Consider the following 16,429-nt stretch of genomic DNA (forward strand, 5'->3'; position numbering starts at 1 on the left):
GGTTGCAGCTTGACCCTAATGAAGAGTTCCTCGTGGCAACCGATAGTATTCTGGTAAGGATTTGTATTTTCCAACACAGTTCGATAAAATAATGTCAATATGTAACCTGTTGCTTTCTCCCTTATTCAGGCGCTGAGAGAAAGTATGAAGTCTTGGGGAATAATACCTCAGGCGGTAAAATCAGGTAAGTCTATTGTGAGGAGGGTTCCCCTTGTTAGTCCCTTTGTTTCACCTTGCTGTCCTTTTGTTTCCCCTTAGGGGCGGGGGTTCAGCGAAGATGCAGTGGAAGCTGCGCCCACCCGTGAAGAGGAATAGTACCCCCGGTGGTAAAATCTGGTAAGTCTATGGGGGGGTAACTAATATTCCTCTGTGTATTCCCTTGGCTCACCTTGCTGTTCTTGTCCTCTTCTTTCTTCCAGCTCGAAGGCGCGATGGATCGGGAATTCAGGTAAGGATTAAAGGCATTGCTCTTGTTCTAACCTTTTCTCCTTCTTTCTCCCTTTTTCTAGGAGCTCCAAACTCGAGGCGGGCGTGGCAGAAGGCTGGATGCAGACTTGCAGGCACGGTGAACGTTACACTGCTGGGTGCAGAATAACGCAAAGCGTGTGCTGCTCTTTGCGCGTGGTTTAAATAGCCTCCAAAGTAATCCCAGGTAAGTATTCCTCCCCAGCCCCGTCCGAGTAAAAAATAGTCCCTAAGTAAAGTAGTCCCTAAGTAAAGTAGTCCCTTCCAAGCCTCCTTTTGCTTGGAGCTCTTGCAGCATGGTCTGCATCAGGTAAGTTTGCAGCATGGTCTGCATCAGGTAAGTTTTAATCTATGAGCCTGGCGCCTATGGCGCCAGGACTGACTCTCCATATGAGCCTGGCGCCATAGGCGCCAGGACTAGACCCAAATAGCCCCTATCAGGGGTTGTTGGGCTTGCTTAGGATAACTTGATGCCTGCTTCCGGGGTTGCTGGACGTGGTCTGGGTCCCCGGGTGTAGGCATCATGACAGGTGTGTCTGGTAAGTGCAAGGGGGGCCTGTATGGTTACAGATACAGACCATGCTGCAAGGTATTGCCAAGAGGCAGTGTGTGTGGGTGGCAGGGTGAACAGGTACCTGGGCCCGGAAGACAGAGCGTAGGCCAGGTGCACGTGCCGAGAGAGAGAAGATCAGCGGGGAAGAGGAGGGGTGAAGACAGAAGCAAAAAGAAAGGTCTCGAGTTGCTTCCAGAACCGGAGATGGTTCTCCTCAAGTTTCAGGGTGGCAGGGAAGCTATTCCAGAGGGAGGCCCCAGCCGAAGACAGAGATCTGCTCCCAGCTAATTTCTTTGAAAAACTAGTGATCCTGAGGGTGTTGGAGGTAGAGAAGTGAAGAGCTCGAGAGGGAAGGTATTTACAGAGAGACAGCTGAAGGTATTGAGGACCCAGGCCCCAGAAAGCCTTGTGGACAATGCAAAGGGTTTTGAATTTAATCCTTGCATCCACTGGGAGCCAATGGAGAGATTTTAGGGCTGGAGAGATACGATCCCAGGGCTTGAGGCCAAGAACAAGTCTTGTAGTCCTGTTCTGGATGAGTTGCAAAGGGCAGAGAGTAGATGCAGGTAGATTTAGAAAGAGGCTGTTACAATAGTCAAGGCTAGAGAGAACCAGGGCTCGGGAGACAATGAGCTTCTGGGGGAAAGAGAGGAGGTGCAGGGACAAGTTTGACTTTTTAGAGACATCAGAGATGTGGGCAGAGAAGGAAAGCGTGGAATCAAGGATCACCCGAGGTTCTTAGCCTCGCAGGTAGGGGTAGGAGAAGGGTCAAGGGAGGCCGCCCAGAGAGAGAGAGGAAAGGAGGGTGAAGGTGAGCCGATGAGTAGGATCTCAGTCTTGCTGGCATTCAGGCAGAGGTTGTTAGCAGCAGACCAATCCTGAATGGCAGATGGGCAATCTAAGATGAGAGAAGGAGAAGTGGCTGAGGGAAGCCTAGAAATGAATTGAGTTTCGTCAGCCTAACACTGAAAATTGGAGCAGAAAATGGCAATGCGGTGGGCAAGAGTATTGGTTGAAAAGCCAGGGTGAGAGGTTAGACCCCTGGGAAACACCGCAAGTGGAAAGGGAGATAGATGAAAGGAAAGACCCAAGTAGGACCTGGGAGGGTCGATCAGAGAGGAAAGAGGTCAGCCAAGCCAGAGCCAGATCGGTGACACCCAGGTTGTCACTGAGACAGTTGAGCAGGATGGTATGGTTGACCATGTCAAAGGCATAGGAATAATAGAGCAGGATGAGGACAGAGGGGATATTAGAGTCAAGGTTGGAGAGCAAATCTTCACGGATGTTCAGGAGAGCAGTTTCCATGCTTCTGGCAGCTCTAAAGCCAGACTGATGGTCATGGAGACAACCAACAGGAGTTTGCCCATGAAAGGAAGTGATGGAGATTGGGCAATAGTTTGCCAGGCAAGAGGGATTAGCAGTAGGTTTCATGAGAAGAGGATGCACAAGAGAGTGCTCCAGAAGGAAGGGGAAAACTCCCGAAGCGAAGGAGTGGTTGCAGAAATCAGCCAAGGCAGGAGCAAGGGTGTCAATGTGGTCCTTGATGGTTTTGGAATAACAGGGAAGAACCTGTTTTGACAAGACTTTCATAGATCGGACTGGTCTAGAGAACTCGTCAGGGGAGAATAGAGGAAAGGACAAGAAAGAGGGTGGGGGGCAGCTGTAGCAGGGCCTGAATTAGCAGAGAGGGACAGAGGGAGGGGACAAGAAGGTGGACAGAATATCCTGGGTTTTAGAGATGAAGTGAGAGGCAAGGGTACTGCAGAGGGCCTTGGAGGCGACAGGAGAGGTAGGGACTGCAGCAGGGTTGGCCAACTCCTTGCAGATTCTAAAGAGTTTGGCTGAGTTGTTAGATGCTCTGGTGAGGAGGTAAGAGTAATTGCTTCTGTTGAGCCTTGCCAACTCCCGTGGTTGTGTATGATGTACTATGTATTCTTTATTTATGAGCATGTGAATCCATGCCAGACCCCATGCTGGAGAAGGAACAAGTTACCTGTAACTGTTGTTCCCCAGCATGGATTCACATGTGAACCCTCCCTCCTGCTCCTCTGCAGCTCTTCTTGGTCATACTGCCACTTTACGTGCTAACAAATCTGAAGATGGCTGCTAGAGGAGGGGCTTAGGGAGAGGGCAGTCATTGATTGGGGGCAGTATGACCCAGAGCTCAGTGATTGGTTTATAGGAGAAAGACCGTTTATAAAAGAAAGTGAACTGTTTCTTCTTTTACTGAGGATTCCCAGCCTGACGACGGGGAATGAGCATGTGAACCCATGTCAGACCCATTCTGGAGAACAACAGTTGCAGGTAAGTAACTTGTTCCTTGTCCCCAGGAGCCTCGAGGCACTCCTGTCAATGCTCACTCACTAGAGTCCAGTCCCTCAGCACAGCATTAGAATGCACAGGACTAGGATGCACTGGCTGGAACGTGTGCCAAAACATGTGATCCCCAGGGAGCCGCCGCACCCCCCAGACTCAGCGATTTGTAGGCCGCCTCGTTTGGCCAGGAGCGCTGATTTGTGGGGGCACTACACACCACCTCGTTGCAACCGCAGTCCGGCGCTTGCTGCTGCCTTTGGGACCATATCAGGTCGGCACTGCGTACTCTGGCGCACTGTGCAGGCCCTCTCCCAGGGTGCCAACGGCCTCACAAGGACAGGGGGTTGGCCACAGGGTGCATTGATGGCGGCTCTGGCTTCGCTCACCAGTCAGAGCCACAGAGCTGACACCCCTCCTCCGTCAAGTCCGGGGCTGCTATTTTTCCCTCCAGCCAGCCGCCTTCCCTAGCTCTATCTTTGGAGTGCTGGCACCGTCAAGGCCAAACCTTTCACCCAGCGGTGGCCACAGGGTTCCGATCCATCCTCCCTCTCAAGCTGCTTTGGTTAAGGGGCTGGTAGAGGGTCAAAACGTGTCTTTTCGCCCTCTCGGCATCAGAGACACTTAGGCAGTCATCCTGATGAGTTCTAGAGTGGCACAGAAGAAGGCCCTGAACTTTACTCGAACAACTAGCTCCATGAAGAGAACTATTAACAATCTGTTCCCGAGAAGGAAATACCACAGTGCGGGAGATGAGGAACAGCTCAGACAGGAGGACCTAATCACCCCTTTCGACTAAAGTGACCCTTTTGTGGACAGCAATATCGTCCCAGCAAATCTAGTAGGCTCAATACCATCAATCTACCTGGCTTCCAGGTAACATTCAAACAAGGTCTTGCCCTAAGTCCAGTCCTAGGGCAACCAGAACTATACAAAGGAGAATCTGCACAACATAACAAGGGTCCATCAGGAACTGATTTTGGAAATACCCCTGAAGGGCTAAAGAAAGAGTCCAGTGAGGCTACATTAACAGCCCTGATTTTTGTGCTGAACTCTCTAGTAAACGATTTTGAATCGTTACGGGTGATGTACAGACCCATTCAGGCTCGAATTGACGACAGGAGTCAGCGAATGTGAAAGCTCATTAGTGGGCCTAAAAATAGTAGTAACTTTATCCCTAGGAGACCCTATTGCCCATCTAAAAAAAGACAATAAAACACAGACGGGTGCAATAGAAGTTCTACAAGGAAATAGGTAAAGGCTGAGGAGGCATCAAACACCTTGAGCTCACAGATTTGAGCTCGCCAGGAATCCTCCCAAATGAGGCCCAGATGGATGGTAGAACACGTAAATGAATCCATGATGATCGGGCAAATGGACCTAAATAACACACCCCTATCAACTTCCATGATGGAGGCGTTCATCTGCCTGGCTCAATCGTGTGACGACACCCCTGCGAGTGATGAGTGGAGCTCTGACTCGGTCCCGGGACCTTTAGAGGGGAACGTAGACTCTACTACTAAGGTGCTCAAAACCAATGGCAAAACCAAGAAAAAGAAAAACAGGAGAATGTTAGAGGGTGAATCCAAAAAGGCCCAACATAATTTGAATTCAGAATAATAAAACAAAAGTCAGAAGGTTAAAAGCCAAGATGAAGGTTGCTACGGCCCAATTTGTTCAGGACATTAGTATTCCCTCAACATTAAGACCTGTCGTTGGGGCCTCGAGAACCTTGAAAGCACCGACGTATGATTCACCTTCCGAAAAAGGACTTGGGAAGATCTGCACTAGCAATACAGCCCAGCTCCGTTGAAGAGGCCAAACGATCGAGGTGGGGTGAATCGGGTCCCCCGCGGGGTCAGACCAAAAGCTTGGTGGGTGTCCAAACAATGACGCCCTAAAAAGAACTAAGGGTGGCTCCAATCTTCCTTCGGGGCAAGAAAATAGCCCCAAACAAACCTCAATCTAATACATTCTTCCGTTAATAATTCCCCCCCATCTGCTATAATGGCCCGCACCTGCCCTTTTTGTCTATCCCTCCTTTCCAACCAGGCCACGGTCTTGCCGGCTTTGTCTCCCGTCTCATATATTTGGCTACGTACAGATCAGTGGGCAATCCTTGCGTTATCTAAAGCCACGTTTCTTAGGACCTCTTGCGCTGTGATTAGAGCCTTTTGTGAGGCCCGGGCCCCCGTTTCAAGGAATTTTTCCTCTTTCTTGGACGCTTGTTCCTCTGCAATATCTCGGTAGTGGCGTTGGGCCGACACCAAAGAGATAGCCTACCCCCTAAGCACTGCTTTGTAGGCTTCCCATTGCGTGTTCAGGCCATCCACTGACCCCTCATTCAGGGTGAAATACTCTGCCATCTTTTTAGATAGGCCCTCCATCATCTCTGGCATTCCCAAATAAGATGTGTTCATGTGCCTGGTTGTATTGGGATTTGTTCGCCCATTCTTCAGTGTTAGCAGCAAGGGGCAGTGATCTGAAATACCCCTTGCTAGAAACATAACGGACACCAACCTATGTGTGACAAAAAGATAGTCTATCATGGAGAGTGATCTGTGTGCATTGAAATAGGAAGATAACACAGATTCCATCTCATGCAGCACCCTCCATGTGTCCACCAGCCCCAACCCCATTGCAAAGGTGTATAATTTAGTCGGGCGACTGGGTTCCTGTTGCCCCTATGCGATCTGTCCCTGCCTAACTCAATGACCTTGTTGAAGTTCCGTCATAGAACCCAAGAATCCACTTGTTCGGTAAGTATTATTGCTTGGAGATCTTTTAGGAATTCCATTGTAAGCAGTGAGGGTGCGTATGCTGCCACGATGCCCCAGCTGCTTGCCCACATTTCCACAATATTGCCGCTACAAATCGGCCTTGTGGGTCGGCTCGCACCTCCCTCAGTTGGAACAGTACCCTCTTATGTTTGAGAATCATCGTACTCCTTGCCCCTCTTGAGAATCCTGCATGGTACGTTGGCGAGTAATTTGATCTCTTAAAGAACTTGCATTCCATTGCCACTAGGTGGATGTGTTAGGAGGGCAATGTCAGGCAAGTGTCAATTGAGGAATTGGAGCACCAGCCTGCGCTTAATACTGGAGCCCAGTCCGTTGGTGTTCCATGTCAACATAGATATTTCCCTGTCACGTGTCATTAATGCCCCAGTGGTGTATTGCAGGGTTTCAAGGCAGTCCTGAGAGTTTTAGTTCCCCCCCCCTTCCCGTGGATGCCCTGTGTGCCATTGTATTCCTTCCCATGTGTCCCAGTACCTCTCGGCATGCCTCCCACCCATTTAAGCATGGTGACCAACCAACCTAAACAGTAAGACAAAACAACTCTAATTCCCCAATCCTGTGTCCCTGACCTGAAGCATATATAGATTGATATCAGTCTCTAGATCCTCAACAGTGAGCTTCAGCGTTACCCCATGTACCCCATCCCCACCCTCCCCCAACTGCAACCGGGAATCTCACCCCACCCTGCACTCCCCCCACCCCCCAACTAGAAGTACCCGTCGCCCAAATGTATACAAACGAAACCTTTTGGAAACATGTTTGGGGTAGCCCTTGAGAGTCATCCCTGTTCTTCATTGTCTCCAGCCAGGGGCTGCTTGATAAAGGATTCAGGTGGCAGACTTGAGTCCCAGAAGGCCAGTCTAGTAGTGTCTCCATAACCGTGTCCAAGCATTACGTTCCACCAATGTCCTTCAGCTGATTTTCCCGCTTCCCGGGGATCCATAGTCTCCCTCTTCACTGCGTGGTCCCAGTACCTCTGGTTGGGCCAGGATCATTTTGGTGGTATCACCCCCCCCCCCCAAGCTGTATGATCCTTTGGTGTTCCCGGGTGTGGGCCAGAGAGGATTTACGTCTCCAACAAGTCGCACACCTCCTTGGGGTTGTGGAACATGTGCACTATGCTGTTGTGGTAGAGCTTAAGTGTGGCAAGGAAGAAGAGTGCATATTTAATGTTGAGGGATGGAAGCTTCCTCTTCACCGACTCAAAGGACTGCTGTGATTTCTGTACTTCCCTTGTGTAGTCCCTGAAGAGACCGATTCCATTGCCATTGTAAGTGATCGGGCCGGTAGCCCTTGCTGTGTGCAGGAGCGTGTCTCGGTCCCTATAGTTCATGAGCCGGGGGCACTGAGTATCGGTCTGCCTGTTGGAACCCTGTGTGCCCATTCGATAGAGAAGAAGTTTGAGAGTTTTTTTAGTTGCCATGAGATCAGAAAGCCAGCGCTCTAAAAATAATGCCATGGAGGGTCCTTCTTATTCCGAGAGTCCGAGTATGCAGGGGTTGTTACGGTGGGATCTGCCTTCGCTGTCTTCTGCTCGGTTCTCTAGGGTGGTTAATTTCGGAGACATCCGCTCTAGTCGTTCCTCCATCTTCCGTATTGTATCCTCGCTGTCAGATATACGCTGTTCAGTTTCTCTCACTCGCAAGGTCAAATTGCGTAGTTCTTGTCTCAGGAAGGAGATTTCAGAGGACAAGCCATCGATTTTGGTTTCGACCGATTTCCTGGAGTCACCGATGGCAGCCATGATGCCTGTGAGTGATATCGTCTGGCTTGTTTCCGCATTTTCCCCCTCTTCCATCAGCTTATCTCATGCCAAAGAAGCTGTTGCCTAAACACTTGTGCATCGGTCCATCTTGTTCTGCGCAGCCCCCTTGCGGGTGATGTCTTTCACCAGGGGGGGGTGGCGAGTGCAGGTCGCAGTCCAACCGTCCTGCAATTAGGCCCCGGGTGTCTTGTCCCGCCGTAGCAGAGTCGGATGTCCCCCCCTTCCTTTGCAGGTCTCCTCTGCCTCCCGCCCCATGCACCAGGAGCCATGCGGGGGCCAGTTTACCGGCGGGCCCGCTCGGTCAGTGACAGCCCAGTGTTCGGGCTCTAGGTGTCCCTCCTCACCCCGCCTCCGGACCAGGTGCACCCCACCTTCTATGCGCCTTTCTTACTTCGCGGCAGGGGTCAGGCTGAGACTCACCGGTGACATTGTCTGTGTGGCGGCACACCCCGGGTCGGCTCTATATGGCTGAGGTGCATCCTGTTGCACAGCAGCCGCAGTCCGCTTCCCGCCTCTTCTCCAGGATTTAAATGTCAAATGGGCTCTCCGTATGCCACAGACAGTGCTGCTGAGAGGCTTATACAGCCCTGATTTCCTCCACGTTTTTCACAGTTCCTTGCAGAGACTTTCCCCTCTCTGCCTATCTTAAATTATTGGAATTTACAAGCCGCAACCAGGATTTTTCTTCAGGACTATAGCAGCCCTGGCGGAGCAGCAGAAACTCACGTCTGCATACGCCGGCAGACGTCCTAACGGAGATTAAAACGATCCACACGCTGGAAAATACATTCCTCACAGGTGACCTGAATGCTCAGCGCATCCAAACACTTGACACAAAGGGCCTTCACACACTTCCATCAAGGAACAGGAATCTATGGGCAAAGTTCAGATTGGGACATGATGATGGCCAACAGTAACTTCAAGGGTCACGTACCCCCAGCGCTCACATGGTCCAGGGGTAAACAAGGGTCTACGATTGATTATCTATTTCTATCTAAAGTCCTGCTTTTTTTTAAAACTTTAATTTTGCACAGAGACAAAACATTTCTTGTTCATACAGTCAAACAGTGCATTGTCCAGGAATCAGTTCAATATTACGCAGTCTGGCTACAAATTATACACATTTCCACAGTGTTACATTGCCGTCACCTCCACCAGTTTCTTTATTAGCGAGGTACTGATTGAACTCTCCCCATATATCTCTCGGTCGATTTGTAAGGGGCAGTAAGATAGAATACAGTTCCTCCTTATCACTCACCCAGGACAGATCTCTTTCCCACTCCTCAATCGTAGGGGGCATAGCACTCTTCCACCTCATTAATATAGCACGTTTAGCCAGCAGTAGACCAATATTTACAAGCTTCTGTTTCAGTGGGTTCATTTTAAGCACATGGCCTAGTATACATATTGCAGGTTCCCAAAATACCGGTTGGTCCACCATTTGCTCTAGTGCATCGCATACCCTGCCCCAATATTCAGTCAGTACCCAACAAGACCACAACATATGCATTATGTCACCGTCATCATTCCGGCATCTCGGGCACCTCCCTTCAGCCGCTGCATACATTTTTTTTTAAGGCGGGCCAGTGAGAGGTGTATTCTATTTAGTATTTTAAAGTGAATCAATCTGTACCTAGAGTTATAAAACACTTGTTTTATTAGCCTACATATCTGCAACCAGCGTGTATCCGTGAAAGTGGTGCCTAGATCTTTCTCCCAATCACCCTTAATGTCTGGTGCCCGAGTCTTCCTCATCGACAATGCCAGTTTATATATTGCCAAGATCGTTTTTTTCATTGTTCTAGGGGAAATTACATAGTTCAGGCTCTGGTGTGAGGGTGGTTCTTGAGGGTATCCAGCCCATACCGATGCCACCGCTGATCGGAGCCTGAAGTTCTGAAGTGGGGTGTCCCCTACCTGTGGGGCTTAATATCCTGCCAGGTCACAAACACACCATCCCGGTACAAATCACTGAGGTGCATTATGCCCGCTCCACGCCAGTGTATAGCCATTACTGCACCTCTGGAGGGATCCAGGTATGGAGCGTCCCAGATTGGCATGACCGGGCTGTACATTGTTGTGTCATGTGGTCGTTGAACCAGTTTCGACCATGCCTGTTATGTGGTTAATACTGGGTCTAGTTGGTTACCATTCCCCCGTTTTCCCATAGCCACCCCATGTAACAGCGTAGCCTTGCTTTTCCCATATCTTTCTAGTTCCACATATTATGCGTGTGGCCCATCCTCTGTCCAGTGTACCGTGTAATATGCCTGGGTGGCTAGGTAATACAGTTCATAGTCTGGAGCGGCCAGCCCTCCCTGCTCGTATGGCAATGTAAGGCGTTTCCAGCCGGCCCTAGCCTGCCGGCCCTCCACTCGAACGCAGAGTACGCTCCGGTTACTTTCGTGAAAAAGGATCTGCCCGGCCATAGTGGTATAGTGCTAAAGAGTTAAATAATTTGGGTAGGATAATCATCTTTACGAGTGCCACTCAGCCCATCAGTGAGATGGGGAGTTGCTTCAATATTTCCAGTTTAGTGCACACAGCCCTGGCCAGTGCATCGTAATTTAGGGAGCGTACCAGGCATGCTGTGTGCGCCACCTCTGTCATGAACCACCGCCTGCACCCATTCTGGACTTCGTGGTCCCTGACCCATAGAGGACTGAATTCCGTGATCCTTCCAACATGGCCGTTTGGTGCAGAACGCTGCTTGCCAGTCTTTACGCACTACGTTCAGCATTCTACAAAGCAGACACACCCCGTGGCTCTGCGCGTCTCAACGCTACCGCTCCGAGCAGTCTGACGTGTGTTGCCGAAGTCCGCCCGGAACTTCCTTCCTAGTCCTGTTTCCCGGATTCCTTGAATCTACTTCCTCCCTTTCCTTTCCTCGAACTTACCTTACGATTCTTCCAGGATCGTCGCCTGCGCTCAAGTCACAGCGTTCCGTGCCTCCGAGCTCGGACTTAGTCTCCTTCCTGGTTCCTGGTACTGGACATCCGACCGCCTCCTGGAGTAGAACCGCTATCCCCACACTGGAACCAGACGACCAGCACACGAGCCTCTACAAATCCCGGACTGTGCAAAAGAAATTGTCAAAGAAGGTTGCAAGCAAGGAAAGACAGGTGAGAAGGGTAGAGACTTGTGACAACCTCAACCTCTAGATATGTCACCTGTTTGGGCAACCATTTTAGCCCGAAAAAGTTGCTGGGCTCTTTTGTACCATCCATTAACGGGAACATTTCAGGCTTGTTACTATTCAATCAGAGACCTGAGTACCTCCCAAATTCCTGGACCGCGGCCAATACCCTTTGCAGGTATTTCCCAGGCTTCCTGACATACATCATAATGTCATCTGCGTACAGTGTTCTCAATTCTACCCGGCCGGCTATGGTTATGCCTGCTCGAACATGTCGTACTCTCATAAGGTCCACCAGGGGTTCTATTACCAGTGCAAACAGCAACGGCGAAAGCGGGCATCCTTGGCTGGTGCCTCCAGCTAGTGTCAGCACTGACGATAGCTCCCCGTTTACACATACCTTGGCATATGGCTGCGTGTACAGAAGTCGTACCCACCGTATGAAGTTTGAGCCAAACCCATAGTTTTGCAGCACCCTGAACAGGAATGGCCAATCTACTGTGTCGAAGGCATTCTGAATGTCTATGGACATTGCTACCCCCTCAGCATCTTGTGGTATCTTCTCCAATACATTGTACAGCCTCTGTATATTGGATGCTGTCGATCGCCCCTGATTGAAGCCCGCTAAGTCCTTATGTACCATATCGGGCATCAGTGGATTGAGTCGGTCGGCCAGTAACTTTGTGAATATCTTCACATCTGTATTTAGAAGGGACAGTGGACGGTATGACCCACAGTCTTCTTGGGGCTTTCCATGTTTCAACAGTAAGGTAATGACCGCTTCTTACATTGACTCCGGTAGGATGCCAGTCTCCTGTGCCTCGGTCCAGACCAATAGGAGGCAAGGTGCCAAGGTGATCCTGAATCCTGTAAAACTCTGTGCACAGCCCATCAGAACCCGGTGTTTTCCCTCCCATTAAACTTTTAATCACCTCCTTTATCTCACCCAGCGTTATAGGTGTCTCAAGTGCATCACGAGCATCAGGTGATAACAGCGTCGTAGGTATCCTGGCCAAATATTCATCTATCTCACCATCTGTAGCTATGCCTTGAGGTGAGTCGAGATCTCCATACAAGTCATAGAACACCTCGCAGACCTCTTCCACTTTATTTACCACCACTCCGTCCTGCTTGGTTATACACTGAATAGTTTTATTACTCCTCTCACTACGAACCGTCTGTGCTAGAAGTTTCCCCGGCCTCTCCTGTTCCCCATATCTGCGTTATCCGTTGATCCATCGCCCAAAGTTCAAATGCCCTTGCGGCACTACTTCAAATCACCCGCTCCTAACACTAACATCACTGGCCGCTCACGCACCATTTCACAACGCCAATGCACGTCTCATGTCAGTGTCCTCTGTGCGCAATCTATTGACGCGTCGCCATGGAAATGCCTAGATGCCTCGTTCCTCGACAAGCATAAGAAAACCCTTTCTGATCACAGAACAGAGTTTATTTTTCCTTTGTTTCAGTATATTTCATTTTGAGCTTCCCTGATATATTTCTGCTCTGTTCAGCTATCTTCCCAGTACAATGCACTGAAAATAGGTACTTACATTACCTGATAGATATGATATGGAATTTATAACACGCCTATAAACAAGTGTTTCGAAATGTACCTGAAATGAATTAACTCAGTAGCCGCTTTTCATTTCTCATTATGTACAAATGTCAAACCATATTTAAACATGTGTCCTTGCAAACTTTTAAAGTTTAAGCCTATTAATCTTGTCTTTTCACAATGTGTTTTTGTAACATGGCCGTTTCTTCACTTGTCTTTCTTTAACATTCAATGTTAATGGGAAACCTTTTCTTTACTGTATGCAAACTTTTTTTTGTACCGCACTGTTGAATCTGTGCTTCATCACTATTCAGGAACTATGGCAACAATTGAGCCCTACATGTATTAACCCAAATATACAGAAGAGGAAATCCTTGAAAGAGAAAAACGTTGAGTGGAATCAGAGTAAAGTCAGGAGGAACAATTGCTGGAGCCTGAACCCAGTCACATGGAACACGTTTCCACCTGGTGTACCTGCCATCATTGGGAGCTTTTACCTACTGGTGGAGAACTGCTGTTGCAGAGAAAACTCTGGCTGCTTTCCCTACATTGCCGAAGAAGGCACACCACCGCTATGCGTTACCGAGCTGCATGACTTCAGGTCCGCCTGCCTTACAAGATCTGTGTTGCGAATGGTCCTTATGCACAAACTTCGAGCTACAGTTCACCCTCGTAATCCAAGTAACGAGCAAGTTCACTCTGTATATGTTGTGTGTTTAACAACCGAGATGGCCAACATAATATGTTGTTCCCCTACATCAATATAACTTTGATGGATCACTGATGAAAGAAATTGTTGGTACATTTAATAAATTAGTCATTCTAATCTGAAACCAAAGTGTTCATCTTTAGATTTTTCATCCGAAACAATTACGTCACTTTCACTTGCAAGTATCTGCCAAAGTGTTTTGCTGGAATGTGCGTTCACATTTCTAATTGATCCTTACTTGAAATCACAAGTACTGTCATTACTTTGCACAAAAGGTACTTTTAAAGCATAACAATGCCTTACATGTTCCAAGGTAGTGCACCAAAACAAAAATGCAATTACTGGATTCATTCAAGTAAAATATGTCTGTATCTCTTGCACAGTTGGTACAGTCTTGCATTGGCGTAATTTTAGGGGGGTGGCGGGGGTGTTTGTCCCCCCCCAACTTTCATGGCACACCATTTTGTCCCCATTCATTTGAATGGGGCATCTTTTCATCAGATGTCATGTCCCCCCCAACATTTTCGGCAAAGTTACTCCACTGCGGCTTGTGGCATATAATGCGTTTACATGGTTGATTCATGTAAGACTGGGATTTTGCATTCAACGAGTAATAACTGTCTGTGTGGTTCGAGCCATTCGTGATGAATTCTCCAGTGAACAAAGACAATACTGTGGATTTATACATACAGTACCTGAACTGCAGCAGTGTAATTTGTAGTGTCATTGCCATCCACTTTACCAAACTAAATAAACAAAATAAAAAATTAGTTAACCTAAACTGTTAGAAAAAAGAAATGTCAACAAAACATCCAAACACCTAAGAGTATCATAAAAGATTGGTGCGCTTTACAGGTTTACTGGCCTATCGCGCGCTCATCCTATATATAAACAATAAAACAATAAATACATCCATCCCCACTCCGCTATCAATGGCTGTTTGCACCTGTGGGCGTGCACTCGCAAGGGGGCTGGGAATGTTCAAGGTGCCGTATACCATGTACACCAAAGGGTTCTTTCGCATGGGGACTCTTATCCACATTACCACCCCAGAACCGGTATCTGCAGACTCGCCTTTGAAGACCCATCCCTGCAATCAACTTATGTCTGTGCCTATCGCGCTCACCTCATCCACATCCATCCCACTACGTTATCAATGACAGTTCGCCCATGTGGGTGTGCACTCACAAGTGGTCTGCACTGGCAGGATTGAGCAGGTCAAACATTGTCATAGAGGCTTGGTGGGTGTGAACAAACACCTCACACATTCATATACACACCCACTTCTGTAGGCCTTTATAAACACACAAAGAAATAGTGGTTTGTGCCAGGGCTGAAAATTATTCTGGTAATATAATACAATATCTCTTAAGATTTACATGTGCATTAGGTGTGTGCTGATTAATCTGTATTCTAGCCTTTATAAACACTTCAGAAGTTACCAAGAAAACATCTGTGAAATTGACAACCGATATCACCATCTATCAACTTTTTACCTTACTTGCTGAACCGGCTCACCTGTTCTTCCAAGTAACGGTTAGTCAACTTTTACTATTGTTTTCTGCAGTGTCAACATTCTCTGCTGGGCCACTTTCTATTGCTTAATACTCAAATGTACACCCTATTCTCATTTTTAAAAGTCTACACCATTATCAACCGTCCTACGCATTTTTATCTCTGTAATTGGCACATACAATTACAGAGTATTGTTTCCAAATGTAAAATTTCATCGTGCATGTTTTCAATGCATGTTTGCTTTAGGTGCCATTTCCATTTTTTGTTAAGTAAATTTTTTTATTATCAAAGGAATGTGATGTTTGGTTTACTCACTGTGATAATTCTTTTTATAGTAATATTTATATATATATATTTTTTTTTACAGAGCCTAAGGGCAATCCAACAATGCCTTCTTGAATCATTTTGGGTTGCACTAAACAACAACAGCCATGCTAAAGGTCAACGTACAGTTCTGCATGTTTTTCCAAAGGAGTTAAATTTAATAATAAAATGGCTCTTGAGCTGCGGATTTCCAGTGTCTGAAATTGAAAGCAAAGCCGAGGATGTCTTGGATGACGTGAGGGGCAATAGATTCCACGTCTGCAGCATGAACTTCATGTACGAACAACCACAGTACACTAAAAGCTATTGCCCTAGACCGCTTCGTAAAGTACTTCCGAATGCAGTTCCAACAGAATTTCAAATAACGCGGACCTAGGTGAGTAATGTACGCTGAATTTTTACCATTTTCTAAATTTGCCTGTATAATAATTCTTATAAATGACTAGTCAGTATATTGAAATAGTCTGTGAACCGGTAACATAATGAACGGTTTTCAGTTTTGGGGGAATATTCCATTGATATCTTATTACGCACGTTTCCTTCGTGACACTATATACTGTGGTTTACAAATTACTTTGTGTATCCCTACATGTACAACATCCTAATGGTGGGGCCAAGCGACTTGCACACAAACTTATTTTTATCGTTTTTGATATGGTCTAAATTAGAATACTAATGTACATTTTAACAATGGTATGAATATATACATCGATTAAAGGACTGTGATTGTACATCGACAACCACTATTCTGAGTCAACAGCAACCACACTCACCTTTCAAGTAAATATTTGTTAAAGTTCAACTTAATTATTATGTATAATGCTAGCTTTTGATACAAAGGCTTGTAGGCTTCTTTGTCAATATCGACCATCGTTTGTCATTTCTTTTTTTGATTTTGCCTTTACATCATTATTACGATTACATTTATATAGGCAGAGCCTGGAACTTCAACAACGTACTATTCTTCTACTCCAAGCGGTCTGGAGGAAGAGCTATGAGAAGTGAGGATTTATTGATTTATACTAATAGTTATAGATTAACAATATCTTTTTTACATTTAAGCTATGTAATTTTTCTGATAATTTGCAATACTGTCATCAAATTACAAAGCATTAGATCAACGGGTTTGATGTATTTATCGCAGAAACACATGCAACAATACAAGTAAACCTTCAGAAAAATGTACTTTGTCACTCAATAACAGATCCTTTCACTACATGATTAGTCTATGTTTTTTTAAATAAACTTTAGCTGCTTAGCGAAAAATTGAATAGGTGAAACAAAATAACA

This window comes from Ambystoma mexicanum, chromosome 7p (assembly GCF_040938575.1).
Source record: "Ambystoma mexicanum isolate Mex_15411 chromosome 7p, UKY_AmexF1_1, whole genome shotgun sequence".
In the NCBI taxonomy this organism is placed as follows: Eukaryota; Metazoa; Chordata; class Amphibia; order Caudata; family Ambystomatidae; genus Ambystoma; species Ambystoma mexicanum.